Below are 12753 nucleotides of genomic sequence, written 5' to 3'. Positions count from 1 at the left end.
CATTTATTTACCACTGGAGATAATGTTATGATTCCCTCTGATTGGGAACACTTAGAAAATATGCAGAAACGCATAGTCCGTGCTGAGTTGCATGCAGCCACATTGGCTGAATACTGTCGTTTAAAAAGAATCCCTAGAGGACTTCGGATGAGGACAGAACCTAGACTGTTCTTAGACAATACAGCATTTCTTGATAAATGGAATGCCATACTCAATAAATGCTCTTTAGACCTCATGCTTTTAGTCATAGAGACTACTAAGATTGAATTGAACACCTATCAAGATGAACTCCAACAAGCTAAAGCATCCTTACAGAATAGTACTAACCCTGATGAGTACACTAAATCATTACAGGACATTAATTCTAAAATTGATGCATTTAAGGAGGATTTGAGAAAAACCAAGATTAAAAAATTGCGCAGGGATGAATGGACTACACAAAAGGGTTTGTGTATGCATGGATGGATAAAACTCGTAATATCAAACGGTTGAGACGCCCTACATATACACATACATCATCAGATACATCAGAAGATGATAAATCACGACAGGGACCTATGCAGGCCCCATCTCATAATGTCCATTTTCAGGGGGGTCCCAAACCACCCAATAAGAGACCGGTAAGATCCAAGACGTCTCGGCCACAACCATGACATCCAATATCTTTAATCTCTCCTGACGTACTTTATCCTCTATAGAAGTATCTGTACTCAATAAGGGCCTCTCTTTTGTACCTAACAGTCAGTATGGAGCTTTTGACACCAGAGTGGCTGTGTTCAAATTTATAAGATCTTGCAAACTTAAAAAATTTTTTTACACAGAAGATATCTCTATTGATCCATCTCAAGACAGTCATCCTCTTTTTCACGTTAAATCCTCCTGGTGTCCCCCGGGTGTGGTTGATCCTCACATTCAGACCTTTGAAGATCTAATATTGAGGGATTTTGGTGGTTTAGAGAGCTATTCTCCTCGTACTCGTTACAATTTATCCAGACAACAACAAGCTGCAGTATCATCTCTGGCATCTGACACCAGCATCGTCATCTTTCCAGCAGATAAGGGTGGTGGAATAGTCATCCAAGACACTAATTCGTATGTTAGTGAAGCACAACGTCAACTATGTGACTCCACATATTATACATTATTGCAGAATGATCCTACACAAGCTATCCAGGATGTGATTTCTCATGTCCTGGTGCAGGCTCTTGAAACTAGTGTTATCACCGATAAAGAGTTCAGGTTTTTGAGTTGTAAACATCCTCGTATACCTGTGATCTATTTTGTTCCAAAGATTCACAAATCTTTGTTAAACCCTCCAGGTCGACCAATAGTTTCTGGAATAGGATCACTCTTGGAACCTTTATCTGCTTTTTTTGGACTTGTATCTCAAACATAGGGTTCCTTTGGCGCCCTCTTATGTCCTTGACTCTACTAGTATGATTCAGTTTTTAGCATCTCTCCAGAATATACCAGCTCATGCTATACTTCTGACCCTTGATATTTCAGCTTTATATACTAACATCCCTCAGAAGGAAGCCATTGAGGTTCTTAAAATTGAATTACAAGCTCAAGAAATGTCAGACATCAGGATTCAGTTTTTGTTAGATTTGGCCAATATAGCACTGGGTATGAATTATTTTCAATTTGATCTAGAATTCTACCAACAGATCAAGGGCACTGCTATGGGGTCCAAGATGGCCCCTTCTATTGCATGCCTTTATGTATCTCAGCTTGAGGCAAAATTTTTATACCCTTCTGAATTTTGGAAATTTTTTCTATTTTGGAAAAGATACATTGATGATGTGCTGGCAGTCTGGATTGGCACTACAGAGGACTTGACACGTTTTTTTGATTGGCTTAATTCTTGTGATTCCAACTTGCAGTTCACAATGACCACAGACTACCACCGGGTCTCCTTTTTGGACATTAATATCACGCTGACTAATGGCTGTTTTCATACAACTATCTATCGCAAGCCTACTGATAGGAACAATCTGTTACAGTATGACAGCTTCCACCCCAAACATCTAAGGAACAACATACCAACTGGACAATTTTTACGTCTTAGAAGACTCTGTTCCATGGTGGAAGAATATGTTCATAGAGCGGATGAAGTCACACAAAGATTTTTAGTGAAGGGTTATCCCCCTTCAGTGCTCAAGAAAGCTTACAAACGTGGCTTATATGCCAACCGTTCTTTGCTATTGCAAGCTCATCATACATCAGAAGTCAGTTCGTTGGTCTGTGTGTTACTCTATTCCATTCATGCTTTTCAAATTAAGAAAATAATCAAAAAACACTGGTCTATTATGCAGTATCATGAGGCTTTTCAAGAAGCTCCCAGATTTGCCTTCTTTAAATCTCCTAACTTGAGACAACAACTTACACATTCCCAGTTTTTAAGACCAGGGGTTTCTAGCTTTGTGAGGGGTCAGCACTCCCCATGCGGACATTGTAAAGTTTATCAACTCAGTGTTACCACTCAACAAATGTTATTACCTTCTCGACACAAATACACCCAGCATGTGACTAACTGCGACTCCCATCACGTAGTTTATGCTATATCCTGCCCTTGCCAGCTGGTATATGTGGGAAGTACCACCTGTGCTTTGAAGCTCCGTATCAGTGAGCATATGAGCCGCATACGCACTGTAGTGCAAGAAGCCCCCCTGGTGCACCATTGTCACAGTAAGAATCATGCCTTGTCAGATTTAAGGTTTACAGTATTGGATCGCTACTGCAACACCAGGGGTGGTGATACAGCGCGTATGCTGTGGAGGAGAGAGCAGAAGTGGATCTTTGACTTGAACACTCTCCACCCATATGGTCTTAACAACGAGATTGAATGGGTTGCTTTCCTCTAGTCCGGTCTGGCTTGATCAGTGCATTTTTGAAGTTTTTTGCTCACGTCAGAGTTTTTCATGACGTCATCACGTTTATCACGTCCGGTTGCCTTCCCCCCTCTGGTTTAAATATCGAAGCGGGTGCCGGCGTTCTTTGTTGCATGGAATTCCTTTTGACATTTTGCACGGTATGTACTTTGTTGTGCTCTTTTCTGTTATGGCAGCTGCTAAGCATATTATATTTAGCATAGGTATGTGGTCTTATGAAGCCCGTATCTATAGCTTTTTTTGACATATATATTTTTTTGCATTTCAGATAACCTTTGAGCAGTGCTATGGTTGTTACCCTTTTATCAGAATTAAATCTCTTTTCTGGCGGGGTCTCCTAAAGCAGACACCGAAACGGGGCCGCGTCGGGACCCTGATGAGCTTTTGCTTTATAACCAAGTCAAGCTAAGTGCAGTTAAAAGTATTAGTGGCAACCTGAATGCAAGAAAATTTCTCTTTGACCTATTTGCATACAGTATTTTCAATCAAGTAATTAAGAGATATATACCTAGTTGAAACTTTTTTACACCTCTGAGCTGGTCTCGCTTTTAACATTGATTAAGCAATGATTGGAAGATAAACTCTTTTCCTAAGAGGGGGTTACCTCTCCCTCTTCAGAGTTTTATTTCTCTGAGCTGAGTTTTTGTACAGCGAGCCCTCCTCTCAGGTTGTGTAGATTACCGAGTCAGTCTGTCTCTTTCTACAGTTCAGTGCTTTTTCTGACTCATAGTAATATTGTCCCTTCTGGAGTGGAAACACAATTTTTTAAAACAGCAGGAGGCAGACATATATTTTATTCAGGAAACTCACTTATCTGCTAGTGAATCGGCCAAGTTGGAAGGGGGGTGGGTCAAACATAGTTTTTTCACTCCTGCAGTGGGAAAAAAGGCTGGGGTGGCTATCCTAGTAAATAGAAAATGCTAAGCTGCATTTAGTATAATTTCATCAGATCCTATGGGAAGATGGATTCAGGTACACATGAGCTCAGGAAAAGATATTCTGACGATTTTTAATATTTATGCCCCTAATTCAAATCAGGCTGAATTTTTCAAAACTCTTCAACAGTTGATTCTGCCATTGGCTTCTTCTAATTTAATAGTAGCAGGGGACTTTAATGCTGTTATGGATCTATTGTTGGATAAACAACCCAGTAGGCTAATAAAATCAGTGGGTTTAGATAATTTAGTACAGTCCTGTGGCTTGAAAGATATAGGGCGGATTCTTCATTTTAATGCTCGGTAATTTTCTTTCTGCTCCCATGTACATAAATCATTTTCAAGAATAGATTACTTTTTTGTTTCAGATCAATTAATTCAGCAGGTTACAAAAGCAAGCATAGACCCAGTTATTTTATCAAATCATGCTGGAGTTTGGATTGAATTTAAATTTGTTGAACAAGATTGTAGTAGACCTGTTTGGAGATGCAATAAAATAGATTATATTGACACTCTAAGCTTCCAAAAGAATTCTTATGGAAACTTAGAGTGTCAATATAATCTATTAAATTTAATATATACTCTAAGCAGAGAATTACTAATCATATTCTTTGGAGATTCAATAATACATTGCTTGCAGATTCAAACTTTCTTGAGGAATTTCAGTTAAAAATGAATGAGTATTTTCAACTCAATGCCTCAGAGGAAATCTCTTTAGAAACATTGTGTGATGCTTTTAAAGCTACTATGAGAGGTCAAATCATTTCGTATTCAGCACACATTAGGAAACAACTTAAAATGGAATTTTCTAATTTGGAACAAAATATTAAGGATTTTGAGTCATAATTGGCCTCGAAATGGGATCAAATTACTTCACAGGCCCTCTTAAAAGCTAAATATAAATACAATGGCTAGGAAATATTTGTTTTCTCAACAAGCTTTGTATTATGGAAACTCGAATAAAGCGGGAAGATTATTGGCTAATTACTTCAAAGCAAAAAAAAGTAAAGTAAAGATTGTGGCTATTAAAGATGAGAAGGGTGAAACTCATTCTCAAATTGGAAATATTTTAAAACAATTTTTGAATTATTATAAAGCTTTATATTCTTCTGAGCTTTATTCAAATAAAGAACTTGAGGGTTTAGAGGTTTTGTTTTTTTTTAAATAATCTTTTTATTAGGCAAAAAACAGGAGCAGCAATCTGCAAAAACAACAACTGCAGAAACAATTGAACACAGAAGAGATACAGAGAACTCAGATGTAAGCAAAAAAGGGCAATACAAGAAAATGCAAGGCAGCACAAAATACTTTATGCCTAATATACAAAATTTTTTCTGCAAAAAGAATCAACCCAAAGACCCCACCCTCCCCACCCTACATTGTGTGGAAGTTACAGAAGAGATACAAAATATAAAAATACAAGAGGAGCAGAAGATAGCAAAAAAAAAAAAAAAGAGCAAGATTCCTCGGTAAAGAGGGAAGAAAATGCAGGAACAAAGACCAACAGCAGTACATAACCAGGAAAATGGCACGAAGAGGGTATGGAGAGGAAAAAAAAAAAAGGCACGTAGAGCAATAAACCCCCTAAATTTCAGGAATTCAAAAGTAGACTCTGGGCTCTATGGGTAAGAGAATTCCAATAAACCTCCCATACATCTTGAAACTTCAGCCAACTGCCCTCCAAACACACGCACACAGCACGTCTCTCCAAAAGCGCCAGCTCATAAAGAGACGACTTCCATTGGGAAAAAGAAGGAGCCACCTGTGCTTTCCAAGATACCAGTATCACTCACTTGGCTAAGAGAAGAGCTTTGAACACAAAGAGTCGAGGTCCAGGTGGAAGCAGGGGTAGATCTCCCTCAGCATAGAAGAGAGCTAAAAGTATAACAGCAGAATAGATATGTTTTTTTACAAGCCGCAGCAATTATCTAAGTTTATTGTTACTAAAGGTCAGATAGCATCATCACCGTGAGGATTGAATCCAATAATTCTGCTCAATGATAAAAGGTTCTGGGACTATCAAGCCGAGTCTTTATTTTCCTTTTCTCTTTAGTTAACCATATGATGTTTCTCAGTCAATTATTTTAGCTCCATTCTCTGTCATTGTGGACTAATCATACTTTGATAAGTTGTTATTATCCTAAAAGTAGGAATCATCTGTTTTTGACCATTTACGATGAAATTGTTTCTGTTCACTGTATTTTTTCTTTTTGACCGATATTATTGTCAAATGTTTGAAAATTATAAATAAAGAATAAAAAAAAAAAGGGAGCTAAAGACAGGGCACAAGCAGGCAGAGAAGGGCATAAGGAGAATAGAAAGAACCACACATGCCCCCAAAAAGACTGCACTCAGGAACATGCCCAAAACATATGACCCAAGATGGTAGATCCCAGCCCACACTTGAGGCACAGGTCCCATAAAGCAAACCCCCCTCTCAGCAAGAATATCTCCAACCCCTGGGCATGCCAAAGTTGGAAGGTCCGATTCTCCCTCCCTGGACTAAAGTGGAGGTTGCCTAAGATAGGTAACATAGGAGTAATATTGTAAGGAATATACACAGACTTACAAAGCATTTTTCAGATAACTTTCATATAGGAACACACAACATGGCATTTCTGAGAAGCGGGCAACAAAACAGAGGGCGCATGCAGAAGAAACAGCCCTGAAACCAGTGATAAGAAGCCCCATTCCACTGAAAAAGTCAAGAAAGAAGAGCTCTCCAGACTCCAATCCCGAATATGACGCATACCACAAGCAATGTTTTAAGCTCTCAAATCCAAGAGGCCAAAACCACCACTATCCTCAGGCAGCATTAAAACTCGAAGAGGAAGCCGAGATCTCTTCCCATTCCATAGAAATATCTGAAGTTCCCAATACAACAGATCCAAGTCCGACCGCCGAAGCCAAATGGGCAAAGTTTGCAGTAGATAGAGCCAGCGAGGCACCACCATCATGTTGTACAGAAATATACGACCAGCTAATGACACCGGAAGCGAACCCCATAATTTCAAACAGGCGATAGATTTTTTTAAGCAAGGAGCCCACATTGCTATCATAAAGGCGGGATAATTGAGATGGAATATAAGCACCCAAATACTTCACCTGTGTCGAAGCCTCTTGCAACGGAAAATCAGACCAGGTAAACGGTATGCTAAGATTCAACAGGAGTGCTTCAGACTTAGAAACATTCAATTTCAGACCAGAGAGCTGACCGAAATTCTGAAAGAGCTCCAACAGCAGGGGAAGAGTCAACTCCAGATTCGTGAGAATCACCATAATATTGTCAGCAAACGCCATACAACGCAAGGAAGACCCCCCGCCACGTCGACCCCCTTCAATAGAGGATACTGCCTAATCTGAAGCAACAACGGTTTCAAAAACAAAATATAAAGAAGGGGGGAGAGAGGGCACCTCTGACGGGTCCCACGTTGCAAAGAGAAAACTGGTGAGGGCATAGAGAGTACGTAGCGCCTGTAAATAAAACCCAGAGATCCCATATTGTTGTAACAATGGAAACAAATAGGCCCATTCGACTCTATCAAAGGCTTTTTCAGAATCGAAACTGATAACTAGGGCCGGCACCTGAAAAGATTCACAATGGGCCATCGCCAATAACAACTTGCGAACATTATGACCTGCCTGACGTCCTTTGACAAAGCCAACCTGGTCCACCCCTACCAAAGATGGGACTAATGGAGCGAGACGGTCCGCCAAATTCTTCACCAATATCTTGAGGTCGACATTAATCAAAGAAATGGGCCTATACGACTCAACCAACATTGGATCCTTGCCCGGTTTAGGAAGAACCGTAATAAGCGCCTGATTTGAGAAGGTTGGAAACTGTCCATCGGCTACAGCCTGCTGATAATAGTGTAACAAAGGATCCGCCACTTGGCCCTGCAAGAGCCTAAAAAACTCACCACTAAACCCTTCAGGGCCCAGAGATTTACATAAAGGTAAGCGTTTAATAACTGCCACTATTTCCGCACAAGTAATGAGAGAATTAAAGTTTTGGCAATCCGACTCTGGGAGGGTAGGTAGAGTGAGGGAGGAAAGAAAATCATGTATCAAGTGATCCCGATTCACTACCTCAGCGGTATACAAGGACTGATAATAATTGACAAAAAGCTTTTCCAAATGAGATTGGACACTAACGATCCCTCCCCCAGGATCCCTCAGGGAAGCGATCCGAGAAGGGCCACTCCAATTTCTAATGAGCCCAGCTAAAAACCTCCCTGGACGATTACCAAAACGGTGCAGTCTATATTTGTGGTAAAAAATATGTTTTTGAGCCCTCTTATGCAGCAATGTATTGAGTGCCATCAGCACAGTGTGCCAATCATTTTTATGTTGCTGGGAAGGACAGCGAGCAAACAGGCTGTGCTCTTTCACGCGTTGTTCTAAGGCCAAGATCTTAGTGGCCACTTGCTTCTTTTTACAAGCGCTATAGGCAATAATAGCCCCACGAATCACAACTTTCGCAGTTTCCCAGAACAAAATGCCATCACTAGCATGGACTCCATTAAACTCCAGGTAATCCCTCCATTGCTATAAGAGATAAGGTTTAAACTCAGGATCAGAGTAGAGTGCCACAGGAAAACGCCATCGCCACCCACCCCCATGGGAGCAACCCCTCACATCCACATCTAACCATATCGGATTATGGTCAGAAATAGCCAAGACTCCAGTCTCTTCAGAATGAACGGCAGGAAAGGAACACTTGGAAAGAAATGCATTGTCAATCCGGGAGGAGGTGTTATGAAATCCCACTCCCCCGGGTGAAGTGTCCTCCAAACATCCAGAAGATCTAACGTACGGACCCAAGCGTTCAACCCACGGGAACTATCCAATTCAGGATTCAATAAAGAGTTAAAGTCACCCAAAAAGATTTTATGATCCACAGGGACATCAGGTAAGGATAGGAACACACCCAACAATTTTTTAAAGAAAGCTGCCTGAGCGCTATTAGGGGCATATATCGAGGCCAGAAGAACAGGGTGCTGATGTAACTCACCCAGAGCAAGGACATATCTGCCCTCGGGGTCCGCAATAAGTTTAGTCAAGTGGAAAGGGACAGATTTCAAGTTTCAAGTTTATTGGTATTTGATTAATCGCTTAATCAATTTGCTAAGCGATATACAATCTTATAAATAGAAAATAGGTTACAAAAAAAACTTACGAAGTAACATAAATCTTACAATTAAAACAAACATGGGACAGGGAGGAAAGGAGGGAAAAGTTACAATTCTTTCTTATAAGGAATAAACAAAGAAGGATAAAACAAAAGGTAGGGGAGGAATTTAAAAGCCTGAAACATTATATCATGTCTTAAAATTTAAATATTAAAAGCATCTTTAAAAAGATAAGGTTTTAAGGATTTTTTAAAAGAAATAAGGTCCTTTTCGTCTTTAATATATTGAGGTAATGAGTTCCACAATTGAGGACCCATTACAGAAAACATATCATGTCTTCTTGTGCCTACTATTTTTAGAGATGGGATAGCTAAGAGGTTCTGGGATTTGTGGATGAGCAGTGCCACACCTTCTTTAGCAGTAGAAGAGGAGGCCGAATAGCATTGACCCACCCAAAACCTTCTCAGCTTACCATGCTCCTGGTCACTCAATTTAGTTTCTTGTAACCCCACAATATCGGCCTTGTGGCGTGCTAAGCACTGCAAAACCTTTGTTCTCTTAATCGGAGAGCCTATGCCAGACACATTCCAAGACACACAACATATGCCTCGTTTAGGTGCCAGTCAAAGAAGGAGACAGAGAATACCAGCAGCTCTCAATACCAAACAGAAGCCGCCAGGGGTCCCAGCCCACCCCCGACAGATCCAGGAATTAGTAACCAACAACTCCTCCACCAGTCATTTTTCCAGGGTAATGAGCAGCTCCGAATCTGCCAAAGTCTCAGGAATTCCCACCAAATGAAGATTATTCCTGTGAGAGTGAGTTTCCACATCCTCCAGCTTGTCTTCATAGTTGGCCAATTTACATTGTAGGGTCTTAAGCTCTGCATGCACCATCACAAGAGAATCTTCAGCAGAGCTGACACGCTGCTCCACCTCTGCAACCTGGGCATTAAAATCTGTCACTGTAGTAGACAGCGTAGCTAAGGAGTCATTGACCTTGTCCAGTTTAGTTCCCAAGGCCCGAACAACTGCCTCCTTGAGGCGAGTAACCAACTCCTCGCTCACCAACTCCGGTGTCTCCACGGGACCCGCCATTTTGTCCACTGCTCCCGCTGCTGATTTAAGATGCCCTTGTTTCCAAGATTTAGTGCTCATATCGGACCTGTTCTTGTGCACAAACCTGTCCATACAATCAAGAGGGGCTAAGGAAGTCACTCGGTGAGGAAAGTTGAATATAGTTCAAAGAGGCAGGCGAAAGGGAGAACCAAGGAGCTCAGGAAAAACACACCCTCCCTGCTCACTACATGGCCATGCCCCCCTGGGTTTAGAGTTTTTAAAGTTAATCAAGGGGCCAAAAATTCCCGAGCATATAAAAGGAAATCTTAAAGCGCCTAAATCACCGAAAGAACTTCAAACAGCGTTGAAGTCTCTTAGAGTTGGATCCGCTCCAGGTGGTGATGGGTTCACTGTGGAGTTTTACAAATCATTCCAAATTACATTATTACCTCATCTTTTAAATTTATATCAGGCACAACTTACTAAAGGTTGCATTTTAGGTACTATGGCAGAGTCTTTAACTATTGTTTTACCAAAGCCAAATAAAGATTCCATGTTGGTTTCAAATTACAGGCCTATTTCTTTGATTAATGTAGATGGAAAACTTCTGGCTAAGTTATTGGCTTTACGCTTGGCCAAGGCTCTCCCTTATATTATTGGTATGCACCAAACGGGTTTCGTTGCTCAAAGACATTCTTCAAACAACACCAGACTGGCCTTTCATATGTTAAATTTAACAAAAGCAATGGAAGATCTGGCCTTCTCTGTATCTTTAGATGCAGAGAAGGCCTTTGATCGGGTAGAATGGACCTTTATATATCAAGCAATGGATTGGTTTGGTATTAGTTCTAGATTTATACAAATGATTCAAACCTAACCTTCCCCTTCTGCCAGATTATATATTAATAATACATTTTCAGAATGTTTTCATCTGGAGATGGGAGTTAGACAAGGGTGTCCATTATCCCCTTTGCTTTTTGATATTGTACTGGAACCCTTGCTATTGACTATTCAACAGTCAAAGGAGATACAGGGTATTCCTTATGCAGGTCGGGAATATAAGGTCTCTGCTTATGCAGATGATATTTTGCTTCATTTGAGGAATCCTGAATCTACAATTCCACATTTACTAGATTTGATTGACCGATTTGGAAAATTTTCTAAATATAAAATAAATTGGAGTAAATTGGAGGTTCTTCTGCTAAATGTACACTGTCCAAAAGGATTATTTGATTCATTCCCTTTTCTTTGGCAGGAAGAGGGTATAAAATATGTAGGTATTTGGATTCAAAAAACGCTGGAAGATACGGTGAGAGGAAATGAAAAATCTTTATTGCTGAAGGTCTCAGAAATGTGTGAGCAATGGAACCCACTATATCTGTCTTGGTGGGGGAGAGTCCAAACGGTTAAGATGATGATTTTGCCTGTGGTTTGCTACCAATTGGGTATGTTGCCAGTTTATTTTCAGGGGTCCTTTTATAAGAAATTGAATAGTATTCTTACCGAATTTATTTGGCTGGGTAAAACTGCTTGAATTGCTTTAATATCTTTACAAAAACCAATTACGGAGGGTGGGGTAAATTTCCCAAATTTTTATAGGTATCATCAGGCCTATATACTGCGTCAGGGTATGTATTGGATCCTTCCTGAGCTCATGGAATATCTCCCTGATTGGCTTTACTTAGAATGGCAACTTACGTCCCCATTAAGATTATGTCCACATTAAGATTATAATTCAAATACTATGGAAGTACATGGCATAATAAAATTGTGGTCTTATCACAGCGTTCACAGTTGGAAGTAACTTTGTTTGTTCACATTAAGATTATGTCATACGGTGAGTATCAAATTACCTAGAATCTTGTTTGCTACTTGGACAACTTAAAAATTTATTAACAACTTAATAGATATTCCAGTAGAAAAGTCCACGTGTCAATCCATGTGGTTGAATTCCAAGATTCAAATTGGCGAGTCTTAAGATCCTCTGAAAGCATTGGTTGCAGGCGGCCATATGCACTTTGGATGATGTATTATCAAATGGGAAAATGCTTGATTTTTCATGACTGCAACAATCATTCGGTATTTCAAAGTCTCAAATATATGTGGTTGCAGTTGCAGCAAGCCATTCAGGAAGGGTTCCCTGATTGGCGAAATCTAAAAAATCAGTATAGCTTGCTGGGCCTATGCTTCCAGACAGATTTACTAGGGCATCAGGCAGCCAAGTGGTATAAATATCTGGCTATATGAATAAGAAACCAAAAACAAGTTTGAGAGATATTTGGAGCATTGAGATTAAGCAGCAGATTTCTGCTACTCAATGGCCATGAATTTGGTCTTGGAGGATGAAATGTACAGTGTCAGCATCTATGAGACAAACCTGTTGATTTTTTTTTGTTGTTGTTGCATAGAAGTTTTTGGACCCCTGTTAGATTACAAAAGTTAGATAGTTCAAAATCTAATAGATGCTGACACTGTCATCTCGATATAGGGACACTGGATCATTGATTACGGTATTCTAATGTCCTTTGATACTTAACTTCTGGAGATCTATTTGGGGACATATTAATCTGATTCTGGAGACTGTGGTTCCGTTATCGTATGATACGGTAATCTGTGGGATATTGCTATCTCCTACTCCTCTAGTAGACAAACATAAAAATAGATTATTGGGTATTATGACTGGGGTAGCCATCCAAATGATTACAAAAACTTTGAAAAATTGTGACCATTTAAA

At 40.0% G+C, this 12753-nt stretch overlaps 1 protein-coding gene across 6 annotated transcripts in view; it reads left to right on the top strand.

Annotated features, from left to right (window-relative positions):
• Positions 1 to 12753, top strand: part of ZNF512B (zinc finger protein 512B) — a 324570-nt gene that overhangs the window by 209752 nt on the left and 102065 nt on the right. The window lies entirely within an intron of this gene.

This window comes from Geotrypetes seraphini, chromosome 11 (assembly GCF_902459505.1).
Source record: "Geotrypetes seraphini chromosome 11, aGeoSer1.1, whole genome shotgun sequence".
Lineage (NCBI taxonomy): Eukaryota > Metazoa > Chordata > Amphibia > Gymnophiona > Dermophiidae > Geotrypetes > Geotrypetes seraphini.
The sequence above is the reverse complement of the archived record's forward strand: the minus strand, read 5'-3'. Positions and strand labels throughout refer to the sequence as shown.